Below are 26,742 nucleotides of genomic sequence, written 5' to 3'. Positions count from 1 at the left end.
AAAATAAAAAATTATATAAAAAAGATCATAAAAAATTTCACCAAATAGGATTTAGTTTGCAAAACAAGAATTACAGATCTTGATTAGTTGATTTAGAAAAAAAATTAAAACAAAACCAATACATACAAGTTAGCAGTTGCAGAGAGAGAGCTTGAGAGTTGAGAGACAGCGGCTGAAGCTTGCGAATGGCGAATCTGAACTGGAACAGCGGGCGATGGAAACTGAAAGATATGGGTTTTGATTTTTTGAACAATCTGAAATGATATGCCGATATGGGTTTTGATATAGATAATAGGTTTTCAAACTTTTGATTCTTGCAGACAAACTGAAATATATGGGTTTTGAACTTCTGATTCTTGTAGATTTTGTAGTTTGCAGCAGGAGAGAGAACTAGGGCAAGTTCAGAATTGAGAACGAGAATATAGATGGAGGCGACAGGGGAGTCTGAAATGATTTGCCCTATAAAAAATAATAATAATAATTTCTCATACTCAAATCATCCATGGGCCCATAAATTTTGAGGCCCTAGGGGACGGCCTTTGTGGCCTTGGGTCAGGCCAACTCTGGGCTTATTCGGATTGTGCCTCTTTTTATTTTTATTTATTTTTAAGTACTGTGGCTGAGTTGACTTAGGGGCTTGATTGGGTGGGCTAATACTGTTAATAATTTTTTTTTTTTTTTTTTTTGAGTTGGGTTAAAATTAGTATAGTAAATTTTTATTTTTTCGTACGCCAAGTCCACTAGAGTTCACCCCTACATTCACCCTTGCCATCAATGTGCATCCTAAATATTTTTATTCTTGAAGTGCTAGTGACATTCATGGGCGGAGCTTTTAATGGGCTAACCTGGGCTACAGTCCAGGTCTATTTTTTTTAAAAAAAAATTAGTACTACTATTCTGGTAAAAAAGATCCAATATCTGGAGATGGCTAAGGCAGATATGGAGACAGATATGCAATACAATGATAAGTCATCAGCATATATAAAGTAACTGTTTTAATCAAAATTATTTACTTATTCACCGACAATGAGTCATCAGGTTCGCTAGTGCCTCTTAGAGGCTTATTTTAAGGCGCGGCTTCCCTTTTCGGCCCGGCTTCCGTTTCTAGCCGGTCACTCAGCTCAGGCTCAGCCTGGTAAATTTGATTTTTTTATTTATTTTTTATTTTTTCTATTTGCATTTTTATTTTTATTTTTTTATTCAGTTCTTTTTATTTTTTTTTATATGCATTTTTATTTTTATTTTTATTTTTTTGTCTTTGTCAATTTTTTTTTTGTTTTATATTTTTGTTTTTTTTATTATTATTTAGGGTTCATTCTTCGTCGCTTTTCTAGTCTGCCGCCGGCAAATGAAGAGAAGATCCAAGATTTGGCGAAAAAGATCCAATATCTGGAGATGGCCAAGGCAAATATGGAGACACATATGCATATGCCCAAGGATTTGAACAACACAACTTTAAACTCACCATGTGTTTATTTATATGTGTTCTAGAAAGATAACAGAGAAGTCTCTTAAATTTTCTGCAAAAATAATCTTCCTAAGGCTTTTTAAAATAATGAAGTTGTAGAACAAAAGGGTGGGGTGGGGTGGGGTGTTTGAAATGCAGCACTACTTTCCTTTTTCCTTTTGATGTGGGAGATTGTCCCACATCGAACAAAATCCAATACAACGATGAGTCTTTAACCTATATAAAAGTAACTGTTTTAGTCACGGGAAGTCATTAATGTGTCTCGGGAATAATATACATTCTAGGGATGTCATTTCCATGTAAAATGACTGTTTTGCCCCTGGGGGCTTATTTGTCATATTTCTGATCTTTTGTTTCCGCGTCAGTTCTCATTTAGTTCCACGACCTCATGAAAGGTCATCAAAGTGTCTTAGAGGTGTATTGTGCCTTGGGAGACCGTTGTCTTATTTTCTTGCTTCTGCATTTGGATCCGTTATCGGGTCAATCTTCGGTTCATCACAGGACGCACTGGCTTGAAAAACCAGGGCCGTCACAGACAATGAGTCATCAGGCTCGCTGGCGCCCCTTAGCGGCTTATTTTAAGGCCCGGCTTCCCTCTCCGGCCCGGCTTCCGTTTCTAGCCAGTCCCTCAGCTCAGGGTCAGCCTGGTAAATTTTTTATTTATTTATTATTTTTTCTACCTGCATTTATATATTTTTTTTTAGTTTTTTTTTTTTTTAGTTGCATTTTTATTTTATTTTTTTTTCGTTGTCTATTATATATATATATATATATATATATATATGTTCTATTTAGGGTTCATTCTTTGTCGTTTTTCTAGTCTGCCGTCGGCAGATGAAGAGAAGATCCAATATCTGGAGATAGCCAAGGCAGATATGGAGACAGATATGCATATGGCCAAGGATTTGAACAACACAACTCTAAACTCACGATGTATTTATGTGTATGTGTTCTAGAAAGATGACAGAGAAATCTCTTGAATTTTTTGCAAAAATAATCTTTTTAAGGCTTTTTAAAATAATGAAGTTGTAGAACAAAAGGGTAGGGTGGGGTAGGGGTAGTGTTTGAAATGCAGCTCTACTTTCCTTTTTCCTTTTGATGTGAGAGATTGTCCCACATCGAATAAAATCCAATACAACGATGAGTCATCAGCCTACATTAAGTAACTGTTTTAGTCAAAATTATTTACTTATTCACTGATAATGAGTCATCAGGTTCGCTGGCGCTGTGATACCCCCGGATTCCCAGATGCAGGTTGGCCAGGCCCACGCCCGATTACCCGATGATATCAAACCAATTAGCAATAAATGAACACAGAATACAATTAAGAAAACAGGAATAAATAAATTACTGAAAAGAAACTAGAATGGTAATCCAAATACTGAAACCTCATAATAAAATTTTATTAATAAAGAATTATTCTGATACATCCAAATTCTCCATTTCTAATACAACTCGGGAATCCATGAGGTGGACCCCTAATAAACTCCAACACCGGAAACAACAACTGAAGAACTCAAATGCTAAATCATGAAAAAGCTCATACGTCATCGGTAGAATGAGTAGTCGTCTCTGCTCAGCACGAACCAGCTCTAAGACCTGGAACCGTCCGTTACCTGAAAAATAATAGTGGGTCAGGCCCACGAACAAGTTCTATCCTAACTACAATACAAACAGAAACCCAATACGCAGATACATCCTAGATGTCTCAACCATATCTATATAGTCCGTAATAGATGAATATATATCAACACTACAGGACTCTCACTAAACTATGCTGAGGGTCTCAACTTGAATAGAAGGCAACATGCAATACGCACCTAAGTGGGCATGACTACCTAAGCCTAACAGGGTATACCTCAACCAATATAGCTAGCTACGCATCCTACTGCATATATGCACCCCAACCGTTGACTATGAGACTCAAGCTCAGATCGCGGTACCATAATTTATATATATAAATTCCCATCCAAACCAATGTAGTGCCGCTCAACTGTTCGTCGCTCGAGACACAACATTTAATCAGGATTTAAATGTTTTAATTAAATCCCTATCCTTCCTAATACAGAAATATAAACAACCATCCAGTATGTCGTTCAACTGTTTTAGTTGACAGGACATGAAACCATGTAGGATTTAACTGTTTTAGTTAATCCATTCCATATGTATGAATGGGTAGGAATTAGCGTTGTGACCTAATTCGTCCCTCCGTATGACACCGTCCCATACCGGTGCATATATGCAAATGATCCATAAATTATGCAACATTTTATACTGTACACCAAATAAAGTCCACATTATCCGTATAGTTGATAAACACAGCATTTGAAACAAGTCATCAACTAAAAATCCAGAATCCATCCATGTAAGTAAACGAGACAAAGTTTATTAATTCGTCAAGTTAAATTCCAGCATCCATTCATGTAATTGACAGAAAATATATATTTAATTCTTCAATTAATTCCAAGCCAACATCCAATTAGATTGATAACTAGGTTCTGTCAATCTAATGCCAAACCCTAATCCAAGTAATTGCAGTGTAATGCTTAATATTACAACAATTAAAATTCCAAGCTTAAATCCATGCATTGCAGAAAGGAATTTAGCATTTCAACCATTAATATCCAATTATGCACAGACCAAACTTGTTAATTAAATAATCCTAGTGTGCAACCAAAACAAGATTTAAAAATATAAACATATTCCGTTAAATTGCTAAAATTAAATTAGGCAATTGGACTCCTTCCATCCGTTAACCACCTGTACCGTGGTACACTTTCCTACGGTTAAATCCATGAGTACTAAGACCTTAATTTATTAAAAGTGGCTCTAATACATCATGATATAATGTTTGGAATCCATGTTCCAACCCTTCTTGGTTGCTAGACACAGTTTGCACAATTACATCCTTCCAGCCCGTTAAGTCCGTAACCTGCCTCCGGCTTGCTTTAGATTTTCCTATGGTTTACAACATTAGTATATAGATAGATTAATGCATCCTAGGCCCTTAATACTCCATGACTTAAGGTTTAAAACCATCACAGTAACCCAAACACAGCTGAAAACAACCCAGTTTGAATTAACAGTGCGTAATTAAACTTCTGTAATGCACAAAACCACAGAGCCTTCTCTAAAAAAAACTGGAGAAGGCTCTAAGCTACCTAGAGACGTCTCCAACTAAGGGAGAGCCTTCTCTAAGTTTTCAAGAGCCTTCTCTAAGTGGAGTGAGCCTTCTCTAAGTTTTTTTAAGCTTCTGTAACACACGTTATAACACCCAAAACCATAGAGCCTGCTCTAAAATCTTGGAGCAGGCTCAATTCAGCCTAGAGCTGGCTCTCCCACAAGGGGGAGCCGTGTGACGACCCTAGATTTTTTCAACCCAGTGTGTCCTGTGATGACCCAAAACGGATCCAAAACGCGAAAACAAAAGATAAAACAATGGTCTCTAGAGATACAACACTCCTCTAAGATACCAATGTGACCCTCAATGAGGTCACGAAACCCAAAGGAAAAAAATGCGAAAGCAACGTTTCAAAAACGGATATGAATGAACTTAGGGGCAAAATGGTCATTCCACACTGAAATGGGTGCCACCGTGCACACCATTGGAAAGACAAAGAAAAATTAATAAAGATAGACTTAAGAATCACTTGATTCGGAGTCCGAACGGCAAAGATATCAAGTTCTGAAATCGAAGGAAGGGAAACCCTATCCCGATTCGAACCAAAAATAGACAATATCTTACTAAAACTTGAATATCTTGAGCTACAATAAGAATCTGAAGCTCTAATTAGTACCATTGGAAATCTTATTTCGACGCGATCAATTTAGACTCAAGAATGGACCAATTCGGAGTTAAAACGAAGAAGATATGATGATTTGAAGTCGAAGGTGCAGTACTGAACCAAGACACACACACCCGTGAACAGTACCTCGAGCGCTCGAACAAGGACTTCGAGTGCTCAAAAATTGACCTAAGAGTTCTGCCCGAAGTTAGAGCGCTCGAACTCCCCCTTTAGAGCACTCGAACTACTGTAGGCTGCACTTGAAATACCAACTTGAAATGCAATTTTGAAGACTTTCTGGGCCTTTTTGAGAAAAACACGAAGAAGAAACTACCCTCAAAATCATGTTTTCTAGCCAACTATATCAAAAGAAAACTTTATTTTTCAAGTGAAAATCCCAAAATGCCCTTATGCTCAGTTTAGGCTCAAAACGGCAAAAATGTGAATTTGCACCAAACATACATTTGACCCCAAATGCACTTCTAGGCTGAAACGAATATGCATGCAAACGTAATAAGTGGTTTTGAGCACGCGGGAATGGTCCACGGCTCCCAAGAATGGTCGAGTCAAAATCCGACCCCCTAACGGCCAAAAGGCGAAAATGAATATGAAATGGATATTTTGAAAACCAAAATTCACAAATGACCTTAAATTACCATTTGGCCATTAACCACACTTCAAACATGAATAATGAGATCCTACGGAAGAATCAAAACGGAATTCTCACACCCGATGCAAACATAGTGAGACAATAACTTAAAATTTTTCAATATTTTCATAATATTTCATGAAGTCAAAACTACATAGAATACAAATACATGTCATTGGCCTCCGGCCTCATCTCATACATGTCAAATACATTGTAAGGAGTGCACTCATGTACACATTACATGTTTAAATTCAAATATACACGTTTTGTCAAATAAGACTACAATTGACATTCCGAGCCAACCTTTACAAAGATGGAAGTCTTCAAGTCCACAAGTCATCCAAGCATAATGGGAGTCTCAACGTTAATTCTTGTACCTGAAATATGCCCCAGTATCGTAGGGGTGAGTAACATAAAGCTACTCGTAGGAAATGACCATGCATCGACCTACGTTTTACAAGTTTGCATGATTTAATTATTGTGGTTCATTCCACCTAACGTCTATGTCAAAGGTGAGACTCAAGGAGCATCTTAGCTACCTAAGATCATTTCTAGCATCAATCACCTCATTCATGCATTTTTTTAGCAACATAGGGTCATGCTTACACAAGGCAACTGTGATACCCCCGGATTTCCGAATGCGGGTTGGCCAGGCCCACGCCCGACTACCCGAGGATATCAAACAAATTAGCAATAATCGAACACAGAATACAATTAAGGAAACATGAATAAATAAAAATTTGCTGAAAAGAAACTAGAATGATAAACCAAATACTGAAACCTCAGAATAAAATTAAATTAATAAAGAATTATTCTGATACATCCAAATTCTCCATTTCTAATACAACTCGGGAATCCATCTGGTGGACCCCTAATAAAAATCATCACTGAGAAATGAACCACCAAAAAAGAATCCAATGATAAACCATATAGGAACCGCCTACGTCGTCGGAAGAATGAGAAGTCGTCTCTGCTCAGCACGAACAAGATCTAAGACCTGGAACCGTCCGTTACCTGAAAAATAATAGTGGGTCAGGCCCACGAACAAGTTCTATCCTAACTACAATCCAAACAGAGACCCGATACGCAGATACATCCTAAATGTCTCAACCATATCTATATAGTCCGTAAATAGATATATACATATAACCACACTACAAGACTCTCACTAGACTATGCTGAGGGTCTCAACCTGAATAGAAGGCAACATGCAAAACCGTACCTGAGTGGGCATGACTACCTAAGCCTAACAGGGTATACCTCAACCAACATAGCTAGCTATGCATCCCACTGCATATACGCTCCCTAACCGTCGACTATGAGACTTAAGCTCAGATCGCGGTACCATAATTATATATATAAAGTCCAATCCTATCCAACCATAAGAAATCCAGCTAGTCGTTCAGCTTGTTCAGCCGCACAGACTAACATAAATTAAGTGTATATACAACCCATCCAAATACAATGTTGAGCCGGTCAACTATTCGTCGCCAAAACACAACATATAATTAGGATTTAAATATTTTAATTAAATCCCTATCCTTCTTATTAACAGAAAATATAAACAACCATCCAATATGTCGTTCAACTATTTTAGTTGACAGGACATGAAACCATGTAGGATTTAACTGTTTTAGTTAATCCATTCCGTATGTATGAATGGGTTGGAATTAGCGTTTTGATCTAATCCGTCCCTCCGTATGTCACCGTCCCATACCGGTACATACCATGCATATGATCCGTAAATGATGCATTAGCTCAATCAGTACACCAAATAGAATCCACATAAATCCATGTAGCTGATAAAACAAAATTGGAACAGTTTATCAACTAAATATCCATGACAATATCCATGAAATTGATGAGACAAAACTTAATCGTTCGTCAACTTAAAATCCAAAATCCATTCATATAATTGACAGAAAATATGCAATTAATTCTTCAATTAAGTCTAGGTTAACTCCCATGTAAATTACAAAACCTATGTTTTAGTTTAGCAATTTAAATCCAAAACCATCATCCAGTTGAAAACCATCATCCAATTAATTGCAGAATAGTGTATCTAATAATTCAACAATTTAAAGCAAACTTTTTACTCATGTAATTGCAGGAAAATTAATGTTTCAGCAATATAAAAATCCAAAGTATGCACAGGTCTAATCTTTTAACTAAAAGACTCTACTGTGCATCTAAAACAAAAATTAGAAACATGTTATAATTCATTAAATTGCCATATTAGAGCAAGCAAGTAATTTCCTATCCTTAATCTACGTAATTGCAGAACGGATTTATTAATTCAGCAATTATATTCCCGAGTGTGCACAGATCAAATTTATTAAGTAAATGACCCTAACGTGCATTTAAAACAAGATTAACATCATGTTATAATTACTTAAGTCGCCCATTTAAAAATTGAACAACTACTTCCCTTCCAACCGTTAACAGTATGTAAATTGTCTAAATTTCACACTGATCATTCCCTTCCTATAATAGGCTAACTTATGCAATTAGAGAGCTTAAGATCTCTTGAAATTACTTTTAAAATTGTTAGTTCACTCCCTAAAACAATTTAGAACTCCAAACATAGCCCAAACAGTTCCCGGACAGCTCCAGATTGCAACCAAACGTAACCTAACCAAAGAGCCTTCTCTTGAAAATCATAGAGCAGGCTCTTTACACCATGGAGCCTGCTCTATAAAAACTTAGAGCCTGCTCTAGAAACTTAGAGCCTGCTCCATAAAAACTTAGAGCCTGCTCTTAAAGGCTTAGAGCTCCTCTATCCAGTTTTGCTCCGTTTCGCCTTTCAGCTTCGTCTCCGGCTATTCCCAACCTTCGGTTCATCTTTAATACTGAGTTTAAGAATCCTATTTACACCCAAAATCATCCCCATGACTGTTTTTATAATCCATTTAATCACTGAATTAAACTACGCAATTTAACTTTCCTCCAACCGTTAACAGTACTGAAAAGTTGTCTACTTCCCTACTGTTTAACACTTTAGCGTAAATGTATAAACTATGCAATAAGAGGTTTAAATACACTTGAAGTTTAAATTAAGAACCCCAAGTGCCCTCACAACACAATTCGAAAGAATTAAAAACATCCAAACGGTGCCTAGAAAAATCAGAAAACACTAAAATACGTCAAAATAGGAGAGAGCCTGCTCTAAAATGCAAGAGCAGGCTATTGCAAGCATAGAGCCGGCTCCATGCCTTCTTGGAGCCGTCTCTTGAATGATGGGAGCCGGCTCTTCATCCCTCTGAGCCTCTGTTCTCCTCCAGCTACGTTTTTTCGACCATCTGCTTCAGCACCGGCCACTTCCACTCCCTTTGTTGGTTTTTAAAATTGTTTCTAGGAGTCCTAAGTATATCTAAAACCATCCCAAATCCTTACTTAAGTCAATTTGCATCAAATTAAAACTTAAAACATTTACCGATCCAACATGCTTAGAAAAAGCAAGCACTGCAACCAAACCAAAGTTGCATGAACTGTAACAAAATTAATTCACGCCTACATACAGATAATTGATTAAACAAATACTAAGCATCTAAGATTCAATTTATTAGTCCATTAAAGCCCTAGAGACTATCTACAGATGCACAGAACATAGGCAACGGGAGAGAGAAATGAAAGAACTTGCCTTTGCGGTTTTGGAATTAAAACCTTGTCGCCGTCTTCTTAGGTTTTTTTTCCGGTGATCATGACTGCCGTCAAGCCTCCTACTGCCCAACCTTCCCTTCTCCTATGACCAATCCTTTATCCACAGTTGAAACTCTCACCAAAGATGGTCTGTTATTGTCTCACAATTTACGCTCTGTTCCTCTCTATCTCTCTGGTACGTGAAAAAGGTTTACATATTTTTTTTAAAACCTTAAGTCAACATAATGATATATTTATAGGTTTAGAAAAACTAAAACCCTAATTCTAATTTTAATCTGAGAAAGAAAAACAACTATAAAAGTTATAATGTAAGTCGGCTAAAAACGTGAGAATATATGTAACCCTAAAATTATAATATATATTAAATTGGGATTAATACCTCAAGTTTAATTATTAATAAATAGCAATAATTAAAACTAGCTCTATATACATATATACCCATATATACATGTATATACTTCCATGGGTAAAATGGTACCCATTTACACTATCCAAATAGTCCATTAATCATATCCAAGCCCAAGTTCGATTAAAAATAAAATAAAATAAAAACAATACATTTAATTTAACATTCCAAATGCCACTTAATCACGCACACTTATAATTAAACAGTTAATTTATTTAAACAACAAAACAGGAAACCACGTAACAAAAGTTATGAAAACACCTAAGAATAATAAAATAAAAATAAAATTCCAATTATGTCCTTTTTAAATTTAGGGGTATTACAGCAACAACATAGGAGCATGCTTTCACAAAGCAACAACACATAGATTCTCAAAGTAATCAACTTGAAGTCTAAAATGCAACATCAACTAAATATAACAATTAGCATAATTAGAATATCTAATACCACACATCAAGACATAGGTTCTATAGGTTATCAACTAAAATCTAAAAGTGTGAAATCAACTAAATATAGCAATTTAGTATGGATGTACTTAACAACATCAAAATGATTCACTAAAATCATAAAACATAGATGTACTTAACAACATCAAAATGATTTATTAAAATCATAAACATGGATGTACTTAACAACATCAAAATCGCCAATAACCAAAACCACAAGTTACAATATAAACATGATTGTTAACTTGGAATTGAATGCGAAAACAAATAGTGGAAGACTTGGACATCTAAGCTCGGAATTCTGCTGAGACCTCAATGGTTATTCCGGGCACTAACCCGCAGGGAAGACCACCCTAAGTGCGCACTATCTCAATGACTTAGAGGACTCGTGTCCCCGTACTAGAGCCAAACCCTAGCCATCTCAACTCAACAATGTTCCAAGATTCCAAAATTAAATCAAATAAGTTCACAACTTATACATAACTTATATAATGCATGAAAACACCTTCCATGCACAAGTAGGTTGAAACCACACAATCCATGCCTTAAAGTTTCAATTCTAAAATGACATACATAATGTCAATTACAAAGTGTGCAATTCACTACACATGGCATCAATATACTCCATAAAGAAAACATGTTCTCATGAATATAAATATAACAACAAAGTTGTCCAATGCTCAAAACACAACAAAGTGAATACATAACAAGTTCAAGTCCATGATTTGAGTATAGAAACAACTTCTAAAATACCAATAGATCCATGGAGCCATTAGATAGAATTTAATTAAACAAGATAATTAAATTCTCTAGATTCCAAATCAAATTCGAATAACATGAATTTAATCTATGTTAAACAATATAGCATGCTCATTACATATATCAAGTCAAAAGTATAAAATGAGCAAGATACCTTCATATAGAATTTAATTAATTCAATTTTAATTAAATCTCTAGATTTCAAAAGTTATTCAAATGATCCCAAATTAATATATAACAAGTACCAACTCATGGTCATACCATATCTCAAATCTAAAATGGGATACAATCAAAACACAATTTACTAGAACTTAAATCAAATTAAATCCATTTAATCTCTAAATTTGAAAACTCATCTAAATCATCTTAAATTAACATATGTCAAAGATCAACTCATGGCCATGCCATTTACCAAGTCTAAAATGATTTATACGCAAGATATGATAAATCACTAATTTATCAAATTAGTAAAAGACGTGCATACAACTTATAAAAGCATCAATAGCATGCAAGAAACAAAAATATAACCCTATAACATTCCCTAACTCACTAGAGAAGTGTCTCTCTAGAATCCAAGGCAAAATCAACACAAAATGGCAAACCCTTCTAGGGTTATGAAGAGGAAGATGAGGGGAACAAAATGTATTCCCAAGTTCAAGCTTGGAAATCAATGGAAGGCTTTCAAAAATCAAGGTCAAAGCTTAAGGCTTTAGGCTCCATCCATGGAGGCTAGGGTTTTCTTTACAAGAGAGGAAGGAAATGAAAAATGATGAAGATGAAATGTGAGTGGAGGGGATAGGAATCCTCCACTCACTATGTACTCTTACACTACCTCTTACACACACACTAATGCAAGATCAAATTGTGAGCCTACACTTGTCACAAATCCATGGCTCCATCCTAGGATAAACTTAAGCCTACACTTGTTAACCATCCAAGCCAACAAGTGCACCAATCCTAGGCCAACAAGTGGTTAAATCTCCACCCTCCACATGTCCTCATCTAAGGCCTTAAAGTGTTTCCATACACATGTCAACAAGTGGACCAATGAGAGTGTGACACTTGTCACACTTTCCGGAAATTACAAAAAAGTCCTTTTTGAAAATATCTTCCAAATTAAATTGCAAAATGGTCCCTAAGACGAAAAATAATTACTTTATAGTAATTACACAAAAACCCCTAAAGTTAGAAAAATTACAAAAAGGTCTTGCATCTATACCCTTTACAAGAAAAGTAAGCACTTAGCATGCTTTTCTACAAAAGTGAAAATACACATATCATGGAATTTAAATATCGTGGATGCATGCAAAACCGGAATCAAACCCGAACACGAAAGTGAGGTTATGCTAACAAAGTGACAACCGAGAAAAAGACGAAAGTGAATAGTGTCACAAAAGTGAAAATATGAAAATGACTCGGTCCTCAAAGGAAGTCATCAATCAAAGGAAAAGAGTCTTGGAAACCATCCTCGAGCACTCAAGATGATACTAAGTGATGAGAAACTGAACTCAGAAAGGAAAAGATCAACGGAAAAAAAAAAATCCGTGAAAATTTGAGAAAAGGAAAGGAAGGAAAATGACCGGGTCATTACAAGCCGGCTCTCCTTGCCTAGAGCCGGCTCTCTCCATGGGAGAGCCGGTTTTCTCTCCTTTGAGAGCCTTGGTTTGTTTCTTCGCTGTTTCCGATGATCTGCTCCATCTTCGACCCTTTCCTACCCCTCTGTTGCTTCTTAAACCTAGTATTAAGAGTCTTAGAAACATCCAATAACATCCCTATGACTTATTCATAATAGTTCAATTCAATTATAGTGATTAAAGTCGTTACCGATTTAACATGCTTTTAACGCAGACTAAAACACGGAGATACAAGAACTATAACAGAACAATTCCATGCATATAGATATCTGAATTGGCATATAACAAGCATGTAAACTTTAATTAGTGATCCATTAAAACCCTAAAGACAGTCTAAGGATGCACAGAACACAGGCAATGAGAGAGAGAAAGGAAAGAACTTGCCTTAACCGTCTCTGAATTTTCCGATGAACTCTCCGACGATTGTTCCACCTCTGTTGCTCTTGGTTTTATCCACGAGCCAACCACTGCTCCTCCTCCTCCTTGGTTCAACCCTAGCCTAAGGCAAAATCCTAAACTTCCTCCCTTTATCTCTCTCTGTAATTCTCCCGATAACTTTCTGTTATTCTTTGTTCATGTATAGGTTTCTCAACCCTTTTTGAAGACATACTACAGTATATATATAGGCACTAATCAAAACCCTAATCCACCATGGAAAACCTAATTGAGGCCCAGTTTAGTCGGCGTGAGGTAGTAAAAGACTAAACCCTAAATAACATTACAATTTAAATGCACTAATAATTTAAACCTAACTAACTTATTTAACTAAACTCACAAAACATTTAAACAATAAGAAATGTATTTAATTCAATTACAGAAAAATAAATAAACACATAAATCATTTAAAATCACTTAACAAATAAATTTAATTCATAAACATTTAAATTCACCCAACACTTAATTTAATAACACCTAGCCACGTAAATACCAAAAACAAATAAAATAAATAATGAAAACAATAAAATAAATATTAAAATTCCAATTATAACCCTTTTAAAACTAGGGGTATTATAGGCGCCCCGTAGCAGCTAACTTAGCGGCTTATTTTAAGGCGCGGCTTCCCTCTCTGGCGCGACTTCCATTTCTAGCTGGTCCCTCAGCTCAGGCTCAGCCTGGTAAATTTTATTTTTTATTTTTTCTATTTGCATTTATATTTTTATTTTTTTATTCAGTTCTTTTTATTTTTTTTATTTGCATTTGCATTTTTATTTTTATTTTTTTGTCTTTGTCTATTTTTTTTTTTGTTTTATATTTTTCTTTTTTTTCTATTTAGGGTTCATTCTTCGTCGCTTTTCTATTCTGCCACTGGCAGATGAGGAGAAGATCCAAGATCTAGCAAAAAAGATCCAAGATTTGGCGAAAAAGATCCAATATCTGGAGATGGAGAAGGCAGATTTGGAGACAAATATGTATATGGCTAAGGATTTGAACACCACAACTCTAAACTCACTATGTGTTTAAGAAAGATGATAGAGAAATCTCTTGGATTTTCTGCAAAAATAATCTTCTTAAGGCTTTTTAAAATAATGAAGTTGTAGAACAAAAGGGTGGGGTGGGGTTTGAAATGCAGCTCTACTTTCTTTTTTCCTTTTTGGATATGGGAGATTGTCCCACATCAAACAAAATCCAATACAATGATGAGTCATTAGTCTATATAAAGTAACTATTTAGTCAAAATTATTTACTTATTCATCGACAATAAGTCGTCTGGCTCGCTGGCGTCCTTTAGCGGCTTATTTTAAGGCGCGGCTTCCCTCTTTGAAGCGGCTTCCGTTTCTAGCCGGTCCCTCAGCTCAGGCTCAGCATGGTAATTTTTTTATTTTTTTATTTTATTTTTTTTTCTATTTGCATTTATATATATATATATATATATATTTTTTTTTTTCTTTGTCTATTTTTTTTATTTTTTTATTTTCTTTTTTTCTATTTAGGGTTCATTCTTCGTCGCTTTTCTAGTCTGTCGCGGGCAGATGAGGAGAAGATCCAATATCTGGAGATCGCCAAGGGTGGAGACAGATATGGATATGGCCAAGGATTTGAGCATCACAACTCTAAACTCATTATGTATTTATGTGTATGTGTTCTAGAAAGATAACAGAGAAATCTCTTGGATTTTCTGCAAAAATAATCTTCCTAAGGCTTTTTAAAATAATGAAGTTGTAGAACAAAAGGGTGGGGTGGGGTGGGGGTGGTGTTTAAAATGCAGCTCTACTTTCCTTTTTCCCTTTGATGTGGGAGATTGTCCCACATCGAACAAAATCTAATACAACAATGAGTCATCAGCCTACATAAAGTAACTGTTTTAGTAAAAATTATTTACTTATTCACCGACAATGTGTCATCAGGTTTGCTGGCGCCCCTTAACAGCTACCTTAGATGCTTATTTTAAGGCGCGGCTTCCCTATCCGACTCGGCTTCCGTTTCTAGCCGGTCCCTCAGCTCAGGCTCAGCCTAGTAATTTTTATTTATTTATTTATTTTTTATTTTTTCAATTTTCATTTTCATTTTTATTTTTTTATTCAGTTCTTTTTATTTTTTTATTTGCATTTTTATTTTTATTTTTTTTTGTTTTGTTTTTTTGTTTTTTTCTATTTAGGGTTCATTCTTCGTTGCTTTTCTATTCTACCACCGGCAGATGAAGAGATGATCCAAGATTTGGCAAAAAAAGATCCAAGATCTGGTGAAAAAGATCCAATATCCGGAGATAGCAAAGGCAGATATGGAGATAGATATGTAGATGGCCAAGGATTTGAACACCACAACTCTAAACTCACTATGTGTGTATGTGTATGTGTTCTAGAAAGATGACAGAGAAATCACTTGGATTTTCTGCAAAAGTAATCTTCCTAAGGCTTTTTAAAATAATGAAGTTGTAAAACAAAAGCCGTAAAATAAACCTATGTGTATGACATGGTTTATATAGAGGTTTGCAAAGTCCTATTCCTTCTGAAAATAAAGGAAATTTTGTGCATAAGACTTGGAATGAAAGTTGGATAAAAAAGGGAATCAAACAGAGAAAGGAAATTGAAAACCTTTTGCTATCAGGACTCCTGGAACAGGTTCCCAAATCTTAGTACCGATTCCCAAAGGACATAATGAAGTTCTCTCAAATCACAGCTTCGGGAACCGGTTCCCAAATCCAGGTTCCTGTTTCCACTTGACATAATCCAATTTGAACTTGGATTTTCTGTTTTTGGAAACTCTGGAAATATACCTTATAGGTATTTGTGTCCTAAGTGAGAAACGATGTCCTAATGTGTTATTCTTTCCTTTTCGATGATCAACAGTACTTTCCTCTTCTGAACAACCTTCGAATCCCATAGTCGATATCGAATCTGATATGGTAACTGAAATTATAACTTGACTAGGACTTATTTTGTTACCAAAATATTCCAATCACAAAAATATATCTCACACATATCAACCCAATCAAACCCTTAACTTGGTTTTCAAATTGTAAAGCTTCTCTTTATTGAGAATTGCAATGGCAATAAGTGATGTGAAGTTTCTTGGGACAAGGTCAAGCCCATTTGCGAATCGGGTTCAAATAGCTCTCAACATAAAGTCTGCCAAATATGAGTTCATTGAAGAGAACCTTGGTTCCAAGAGATCGTTTGGATTGTCTGGATTGTTCAAATTGACAAGCTGGCTCATTTTTCGAAATTTTTTTGACTAGTTAGTTTTTGATGTGATATGGACTATCAATTATAATTCAACCCTTTTGCAATAGCACAAATCATTGTAAAATAGGGTTATTGGTCGGGTAAGTCGAACCACTGGGACTACTAGTTTATGACAACTTAGGTGTCTAGAATCATTTTTAGAATGATAAAGCGGTAACGAGGATTTGTTGGTTTGTCACTTAAGCTAGGAATTAAGAAATGCATAAAACAGTAAATTGCAAGGAGTTTAGAAAGAAAAGATCTAGACAGAGAGGTCCAAGGAAGTGAATCCACTCCTACCCTTTACACATGCTAAGTAGATGATTAAATTAGGGAATTAATGTACATATGTGACCATGATACACAGCAACACATGATTACTATAATATCTTCAAGAAATTCAATTAATCACAAGGTAAGAATAACATATCAAAGCTTCACATGCTTGAGTTACCTAGACTATGATATAACCTTAGACATGCTCACTAAGCTAGAGATTATCAAACCCTCAATTAAATGGTAAAATCACATGGAATCAAGATACAAGATTAACCCATCAAAAGAAAGTCTTAAGCTATGGATTAACAAATTTCTCAAAAACCATGCCATTAAAACCATTCCATAATCTTGTTTCCATTGTCACTATGAAAATACTAGCCATATAACCATGAGAATAAATAATCTAAGACAAGAACATTTGATTCAACATGATCATTTATAAATAAAAACATTCATTACAAATTGTAATATGCTCTAGATTATGGAACTTGGCCATACATACATTTCATTCCCCAAATAAATCAAAAATTAAACATGCTTACAAGGAAGGGTTTCATCACCTCCCTAGGTGGAGGTTTAGTTACCCATCAATACTAGGAAGGAAGAGAATAAAGAAGAAAAAGACTCAATTGCTGCACCTTAACTCCAAGAACACAAAAACCTCTCCACCTTCTCTCTAGCTTTTTCAAAATGTCCCCCCTCCAATTCAAATAACCTTCCCCCTCATATCCATTCAAAACCTACTCCCCATACTCACAATCCCGAGCTCCCCCCTCTGCATGAAGCTAGACCACACAAAAGAATGATAAGGGAACCAAAAAGCTTGAAATCAGGGGCAGTTGAACTGCCTTCTGCAGTTCGGTGGGCGCCTGCGGGGGCTTGCAATTTCGAAGAGGGCACTGGCGTGTTTGGCGGGCGCCCGCGGGAGCTCGCAGGACCTTTGCGGGGCCTCACCAAATGAGCCAGAAAGCTGAGGGGATTGGCGGGCTCCCGCAGGAGCATGCCACTGCACTATAAATCAAGGCTTCTCGTAAGCCTTTCCGAGCCGGAGTGTTGACGCGGCTTCCACTATGAACACTAAGCCACGAACTTCAAAAAAACGGCGACTGAAGAGGTTAGGTCCCGAAGATGACTCCCCGACACGGCGCACGTATTTCAATAGAAAGTTGTCAAAACTGTTTCTTTAATTACATTCGGGAAAGCTGACCTGAAACAAGCCAAAAGTACACAAATGAAGCTAAACTGTACATTAAACTCCACTAATGGACTTAACTAATGCAAGTAAGGGCGCTTGAATATGCAATATTCGGCACTTATCACACCCCCAAACTTACATTTTGCTAGTCCCTTAGCAAAACAAAATAAAGAACTTAATAAAAATGACACCAATGAAATGTTGACAACATGCATCAATTATGAAAGAAGAAATTTATCTATGAAGCTCAAATGTAACTTGGAACGGCAGAAAATTGGAGGAAGTTCCATTAAACAGACTACCTTGCATATATGAAGCCTTGATAATCAAAATGGCAAGACAAGATCAACTTTAATACATCAATCCTCAAGTTCTATATAAAAACTTCAATTGTCATCTCTTGAATAACATGAACTCTAACTTCAGTGAAAATGAGCCGAATTCACAATATGCGGCTTTTACCCTCTTTTTCCAGTCCCAATAACACATTTTCACATCATTAAATCTCCTTCTAAATGAGGTCCCCAAGGCATAAACTTATTCATAATACAACTTTTGTTGCTTATTGAAAATTTTATTCTAACTCAAAATGAAACATATTATGGTTGTGCAATGTCGAAAATCCCTTAAGCTTTCTAACCAACCCATGTAGCAAGTGTTAGGCCAACAACTCCCAAGCCAGATGGCTTTAGGGTGCTAAATGTAGAAACATTCCTAGGGCTTAATAGCTCAAGTTGGAAAGGCTACGAACTTCTACGAACCAGATTTATTTATTTTTGAATAACCATGCAATGTCTAAGTTCTTTAAGCTTTCTAACCAACCCATGTAACAAGTGTTAGGCCAACAACTCCCAAACCAAATGGCTTTAGGGTGCTAAGTGTAGAAACACTCCTAGGGCCTAATAACTCGAGTTGGAAAGGCTACGAACTTCGACTGGTCATTGATTGAATTTTTTAATTTTTTTTTATTACATATGCCAAGGGTATCCATTCATTAGGGTCATCAATTCAGATCACTGAGTCCCGATCAAGGTCAATTTGGGTTGCATGTCTCACAATTAGGTTTCCGATGTGCAAGTGTGCAATGTGAAGCATAACAGAGTATGAAATTCGACGAAAATTTAATTGAAGTCTTTATACAAACCGATTATGAATCAACATGCTTATTTCAAAAGTTTCTTTATTTTCAAAAATTATCTTGGCTTCTATACACAAAGTATTAAGCACATGCTTCAACCTTCAAAAATTTCCATGATTACACTATCATTGCTTTAAACAACATAATTTTATTAACTTACGAGCATGAAAAATGAGCAAAAATCATCAAAACTGCAATAACATGCACATGCACCAAAAATGTAATAGCATGCGCATGCACCCCCAAACTTGAATGTCACATTATCCTCAATGTGAGAAGACAAGGGACAAGTAAAGAGAATGAACAAAGGGGGAAAGGAACAATAGTACCAAGTTGAGAGGATTGGAGTGGCGGTGCAAAAATAGGCCACTCCGTGAATTCCATGAGCATACCCCCAAACTTGAAGTCAAAAACCTGTCAAAAGCATCTGTACAGAGCAAGAATCATATGAATCCAAAAATCACTAACGATAACTGCAATTTATTTTAAAGCTAAAAACTATAATCCATGCAAAGTAGCAAAAGTGATGCAGTTATAAGTTCAAAAGAAAAACTGAAAAGCAATTGCCAAACGCAGCCCAAAATAAGTTTAAAAAGTACTACTGAAAAGGGAAATAAAAACTGGAAGCATAAAATCACTCCATCATTGGAGTGGAGGAGGAAGCACCAGGTGCGCCAGGTGCACGGTCAATCAATGACTAGAGCATAGCCTGTAAAATCTATTGATTCTCCCGAGTCTTCTGGACGGCGCCCTCTATGGAGTCAAAGCGCAATGTAAATGCATTGAGACGAGCATTCAAGGCGAGATAGTCAGCTCGAGTCATGACATCTAACGGCGAAGGCGCATGAGCATCATGAACAGGCGAAGCAGGAGCCACAAGGGGTACCAGAGCACCCCAATCTAACTCGCCCCCAATGCGGGCCTGACGGGACATCTTGAGCTGAGTTGTGCTCGACTTCCAAACCTCAAGATTGAACTCAAACATATCTTTCTTTTTCTCCTCACCACGGAGTGCCATGAATCCGGCATTTTTAAGCAACCTTGTGATAAGGTAAGGGAATGGGAATGCCCAAGTGGTGGCCGTGCTTGACCGTGCTAAAATCAGCTCACTGTAGACTTTAAGAAGTTGGTCCTAACGAACTGTGGGACGCAAAACCAGCATTCCGTCTCAGCGGAGTAAAGTGCGGTCAGAAAATTCCCCTTTCACTCGGAATGGCCCGGGATAGGTAGAACGTTCTTGACAAATACCGAGTCAAGAAATTATAGTCGGCATGGCAAGAAAGACTTGTTCATGCTGGTGGTACGATTGCCAGTGTACTGATTGTGGCACATGTCCCTCACAATGTCCGGCAATTTGTACTGATTCGGAAAATCCCCATAAAGAGGTAAGCCATTTTCGGCTACCGGTTAAATCAAAGGACAACCCATGGCAAAAGCAAGGTCATCGAGAGTGAACTCATACTTATAGTCATCAATGGTGGTTTTGATTTTGTCCAGTTCCTCACATGAATATGACAGGTTGGCGTAGAAGAGACGGACCACGCGTGGGAAGTAAGAAAGAACACGTGGTTTGAAAAGAGCTTCAAGACCACGCACCTTCAATTCGCGAACCGCCCAAGCCGTTTCATGATTGTTTTCAAAACCATCTTTGATAGTGAACTTGGCTTCGGGTACAATTGGCCATTCAACCCAATTAGGAGTCGGAGGCACATTAGAAGGTCCCTCGGACGAGCGAGCGCACTTGGAAGCAACCTTAGGAGCCATTGGAAGGAAGAAAATTGGTTCAGGACTTATAACAAACACCTGGTGTGCAGCAGAATTGGGAAGAGAGCAAAAATGAGGTTAGAAATGCGAAAACCCCAAAATCCTATCCTGCAATCAACAAAAAATTACCATCCAACAATCACCAAACTTCAACAACAACAATCCTATCCTCCTTGATGCACAAATTAAAAGAAAACGGAAAGGAGAATAACTTACCCAAAGTTGGAGAACAAAGTTGCTTTATGCTTGATGATGATGGAAGATGATGAGGGAGGATGGAAGATGATGGGTGATATGAATGAAGGAGGAGGTTAGAGAAAGATTGGAGGATGATGGGAAGGGGCTTGAGAGGTTGAGAAGTTGGGGATGAGAGGTTAGAGGGAGAGAAAGGGTTTGAAAGAAAATAAGAAAATGAAAAATGGGCTTGAAAGCGCATTTTAAAATAGCGGGGGGGCATCTGCGAGGGCCTGCGGATGCGCGGCAAGCGCCCGCGGCGCTACACAGAGCACTGGGTGGTTTCGCGGGGGCTCGCGGAATCTCGGCGGGGCCCCGCGGTTGGCTGAGTCTACTGGCACATTCCGCGGGCGCCCGCTATGGCGCGGTGGTCGACCGCGGGACCTTTTGAGATGTTGCTTTGTGCAGCTTAAAGGAATTAAGCCAGTTCCAGATTGATCACCCTGGCCTCAAGCATGGATAAAGACACGTTGGAGAACTTAGTACCCTCGTAGAAGTAAATTGAATGGGGCAAAACCACGAGCTACATCCATGAGCACCAAATGCTGAAAGAACCTTGGATAGAACGAGAGACATGCCCAACGACTTTGAAAATGTGCAGAGACTAAACAAGGATTTGGAAATGATAAAAGATAACCAATTGGAACCGCCGGAAGGCTTGATGAACCAATTCCAGAAGCAGGCATACTATTGGTCAAATTTAACAAATTCCCGGGAAATACTTGGCATTGGAGATGTAGAAAGTAGAAGCTCAGAAATCGGAAGAATTGCTTCCACGAATGCTAAATTTAATGTCGATAGCTAAACGAACCAGGCGTTGCATGGCGCATTAATCCTTGTAAATTGGGTCCGTCAACAGAACTTTCTCAACTTTTCGAATAGGGACTATGCCATCGACGTAAGGCTTAAGCCGTTGGCCGTTAACCTTGAAGAGATATCCATTGGTAGGATCTTGGAGTTCGACTGCACTATGAGGAAAGACGGCAGTGATGACATATGGACCATTCCACTGCGAACGGAGTTTACCGGGAAAGAGTCTCAATCTAGAATTAAAAAGCCAAACTTTTTGTCCAGGGCCAAAAGACTTTTTGACAATGTGCTTGCCATGAAAAGCTTTAGTCTTTGCCTTATAGATTTTGGCGCTTTCATACGCATTATTGTGAAGTTCCTCAAGCTCATTGAGTTGCAATTTGCGATTAGAGCCGGCTTATTTGAGATCAAAGTTGAGCCTTTTTATAGCCCAATAAGCACGATGCTCTAGTTCAACTGGGAGATGACAAGCCTTGCCAAAGACAAGCCGATATGGTGACATGCCAATGGGTGTCTTATAGGCTGTTCGGTAAGCCCAAAGCGCATCGTTTAGTCTCAATGACCAATCTTTACGGTCTAGTCAAACCATTTTTCCTAGGATATGCTTAATCTCCCGATTAAATACTTCCACTTGACCACTCGTTTGAGGATGGTAAGGTGTGGCAACCTTATGAATGACATAGTACTTGGAGAGGACGGATTTAAGGTAACGAGTTCGGAAATGAGATCCACCGTCACTGATGATTGCTCGGGGCATACCAAAACGACTAAAAATGTTAGATTGAATGAATTGGATCACAACTTTATGATCATCAGTTTTGGTAGCCTCGGCTTCAACCCATTTGGAAACATAATCCACCGCTACAAGGATATACTCATAGCCATGGAAATGGTCCCATGAAGTCGATCCCCCACACGTCGAAAATTTCAATAATGAGGATGGGAGTGAGGGGCATCATGTCTCTCCTAGACATAGAACTGAGCTTTTGGCAAAGCTTACAAGATTTACAGAAATTGTAAGTATCATGAAACAAGGATAGCCAATAAAATCTGCTTTGAAGGATTTTGTCAACGATCTTTCTGGCACTAAAGTGTCCCCCACAAGCAAGAGTGTGGCAGAAATTTAGGACACTTGTGGTTTCATTGTCGGGAATGTATCTCCAGATGATTTGATCTAGGCAATATTTGAACAACTCCAGATCTTCCCCAAAAGAAATGCTTAACTTGGGAGAAAAACCGGTCTTTCTCTTGTTTAGACCAATTGGATGGAATTTTGCCTACCGCTAAATAGTTGACAATATCCGCATACCAAGGAAGACTAGAATGGGAAATCTGAAAAAGTTGCTCATCCGGAAAGAAATCTCGGACTGTAGCAAATTCAGAGGATTTCGCAATGAGTAAGCGAGAGAGATAGTCTGCGACAACATTGTCGGTCCCTTTTTTGTCCCGGATTTCAATGTCAAACTCTTGAAGTAAGAGTATCCATCGAATTAGGCGGGGTTTGGTCTCTTTTTTAGCGAGCAAATGCCTAAGAGCGGCATGATCCGAGAAGACAATGACCTTGGATCCAAGAAGATAGGAACGAAATTTATCAAAGGCATACACCACAGCTAGCAATTCTTTTTCAGTGGTGGTGTAATTTAACTGAGCATCGGAGAGAGTCTTGCTAGCATAATAGATGACGTATGGAAGCTTTTCCACACAATGGCCCAAAACTGCACCTAATGCAATCGGATGCATCACACATGATTTCAAATGGAAGAGACCAATTAGGCGATTTCATGATTGGGGCGGATAAGAGAAGAATGCGAAGTTTCATGAAAGCTTCCATACAAGCTTCATCAAAATTGAATGGAACGTCCTTGGCAAGAAGGTTACACAAGGGCCGAGAGATTTTGCTACAATCGTTGATGAAGCGACGATAGAAACCGGCATGTCCAAGGAAGGAACGGATTTGACGGACCGAGTTTGGAGGAGGGAGGTTAGAGATTAACTCAACTTTGGCTTTGTTAACCTCAATCTCCCTTTTCGAAATGACATGTCCTAAAACAATGCCTTCTTGAACCATAAAGTGACTTTTCTCCCAACTTAGAATGAGATTTGTTTCCTTGCACCTTTGAAGTACAAGAGATAGATTTTGGAGAGACAAGTCAAAGGAAGATCCAAAGACGGAAAAATCGTCTATGAACACCTCTAAGAATTTTTCAACCATATCCGAAAATATCGACATCATGCATCTTTGGAACGTGGCCGGTGCATTGCATAGCCCAAAAAGCATGCGTCTATAAGCAAAGGTTCCAAAGGGGCATGTGAATGTAGTCTTCTCTTAATCTTGTGGATCAATTGCCACTTGGTTATAGCCGGAATAACCATAAAAGAAACAATAGAAGCTTTGGCCGGCTAACCTCTCTAGGATTTAATCAATGAATGGGAGTGGAAAATGATCCTTCCTAGTGGTAGAGTTAAGTTCCAGTAGTCAATGCACACACGCCACCCAGTGGTGGTGCGTTGTGGCACGAGCTCTCCCACAGAATTTTCAAAGACGGTGAGGTCAGATTTCTTGGGGACCACTTGAGTGGGGCTCACCCACTTGCTATCAGAGATGGGGTAGATGATTCTCGCATCTATCAATATAATCACTTCTTTCATGACCACTTCCTTCATGTTGGGATTCAACCGGCGCTGTACCACTCTGGAAGGTTTAGCGTCCTCCTCCATATGGATGCGATGCATACAAATAGAAGGGTCGATTTCTTTTAAATCAGCCACTGCCCAGCTAATAGCTTCTTTGTGCTTTTGCAGCACCGCTAAAAGGCTAGTTTCTTGATCCTTTAAAAGGTCCGATACAATGATGATTGGAAGAGTTTGATTTGCACTAAGATACACATACTTGAGATGGGCCGGGAGCAGCTTTACCTCAAGTTGTGATAGAGATTTCAAAGATGGGACCGGAGGAGTAGTGGAAAGTTGAGGAAGGGGTTCTTTTTGTTCCTTCCAAGGAGTACAGTTCATGATAGCATTAATGTCAAGCAAAGAGTTTACTTTTTGGATTGATTGGTCAATATCAAAGTTTGAGAAGTCAAAGTGAGACATGCAAGTTTCCAAAGGATCTTTGCTTAGAATGAAGGGGAGAGATTCTTCGACCACTTCATCAATCACATCAATAAGAAAATAATCATCCTCATCGGAAGGATGTTGAGTTGCATAAAAGATGTGAAGTTTGACTTGCATATTGCCAAAGGCAATGTCCATAACCTCAGTTGCGTAATTAATTAAAGCATTAGCCGTAGCTAAAAATGGCCTACCAAGGATCACGGGAATATGCTACTTTGGGTCATGGACCGGTTCCGTGTCAAGAACCACAAAGTTTACTGGGAAGTAGAATTTGTCCACTTTGATAATGACATCCTCAAGAATGCCGCGTGGGTGCTTGACCGAGCTGTCAGCAAGCTGCAAGACCACGGAGGTTGGCTTTAGATCTCCCAACCCAAGCTGTAAGTAAACTGAGTATGGAATCAAATTTACACTAGCTCCCAAGTCAACGAGGGCCCTTTCTATCTTGTTGTCGCCAATGACACACGAGATAGTTGGGGCGCCCGGATCCTTATACTTTGGAGGAGCACTGTGTTGAATGATTGTACTCACATTTTCAGTTAACCTTACTTTCTTTGGCAAATGATTTCTGGAAGTGCGCTTTTGAGTGCACAAATCCTTGAAAAATTTTGTATAGGGAGGGATTTACTTTATAGCATCCAAGAGAGGCAAATTGATCTTTACTTGCTTGAAAACTTCCCACATGTCTTGAATTTTGCAATTCTTGTTCCCAAAATGTGTCAACTCTTGGAGTCGTTGAGGAAACGGAGTTTTAGGCTCGTAAGATGTCTCCACATTTGGGTTGACAAGTTTGGGATTTTCATTAGTGCTAGAATTTGGATTTTTATGAGTGACTTTTGGATTGGAGGAGTTGGGATTTGGATTTTCTGAAGGAAAATTTTCGTCATCCTTGTTTCCATCAACCTTATTGTCAACAACTCGACCACTTCTAAGGGTGGTGATTACTTGGACTTGTTCATGAATTGGCTCACTCGAATGAGGGGTTTCGTCAATCACATGAATACCTCTTGGATTCTCAAAAGGTTGAGAGAGAAGCTTCCCTTTATTTCTTTGAAGGAGCTGGTTCATTGAAGTGGCTATTTACCCTACTTGATTCTCAAGTTTAGCAATAGACTGAGTGTGGGAATGAACTATTTGGAGAGTGGGTTGCAAATATGACAAGAGCTGCTTATTGGATTCCATCATTTGTTGATTTAAGGATTCCATCATTTGTTTATTTGCAGCCATAATCTCATCCTTTGGGAACACAGGAGGTTGATTAGAGACATTCGGATTATACGGAGGACGGTAACTTAAAGAGGCCTGAAATTGCCTATTTTGAAATTGAGAAGAGGGCTGATTTTGATGCCCCGGATTTTGGTATTGAGCATTTTGTAGGGCTTGCTGCCTACACAAGAAATTCGGATGATCTCTCCTTCTCGGATTGTAAGTATTGGAATATGGATTATTCTCGGGCCTTGAGAACATCGCATTTACTTCCTCATGATTGGAATTGGAAAATTGTTCCGGTGTGGGTAATCTTCCGAGAGATGGAATGGACTAGTACATGATGCGCAAACCGCATTTGCCGAATTTTGAGACAAATAGGGGGAGAGATGTGGTGCCATCAATTGATAGAATTTATGAGCTATGGCATCCACCTGGGAAGATTCCTCCGTCATTGTTTTTGGTTGACAAGGATTGGTGTTCTTTGTATTGGTTGAGGTTGGACCACTATGAGAATTATGTCGTAACGAGTT

General features: G+C 37.9%; 1 pseudogene; it reads left to right on the top strand.

Moving 5' to 3' along the window:
• The window catches only part of LOC132304817 (glutathione S-transferase U17-like), a 43,236-nt pseudogene that overhangs the window by 9,100 nt on the left and 7,394 nt on the right, over window positions 1-26,742 (top strand).

This window comes from Cornus florida, unplaced genomic scaffold (genome assembly GCF_030987335.1).
Source record: "Cornus florida cultivar Cherokee Brave unplaced genomic scaffold, ASM3098733v1 CherokeeBrave_3.0.0_Hap2_Chr04, whole genome shotgun sequence".
NCBI classification, from domain to species: Eukaryota; Viridiplantae; Streptophyta; class Magnoliopsida; order Cornales; family Cornaceae; genus Cornus; species Cornus florida.
This window is presented reverse-complemented; position numbering and strand designations above follow the sequence as displayed.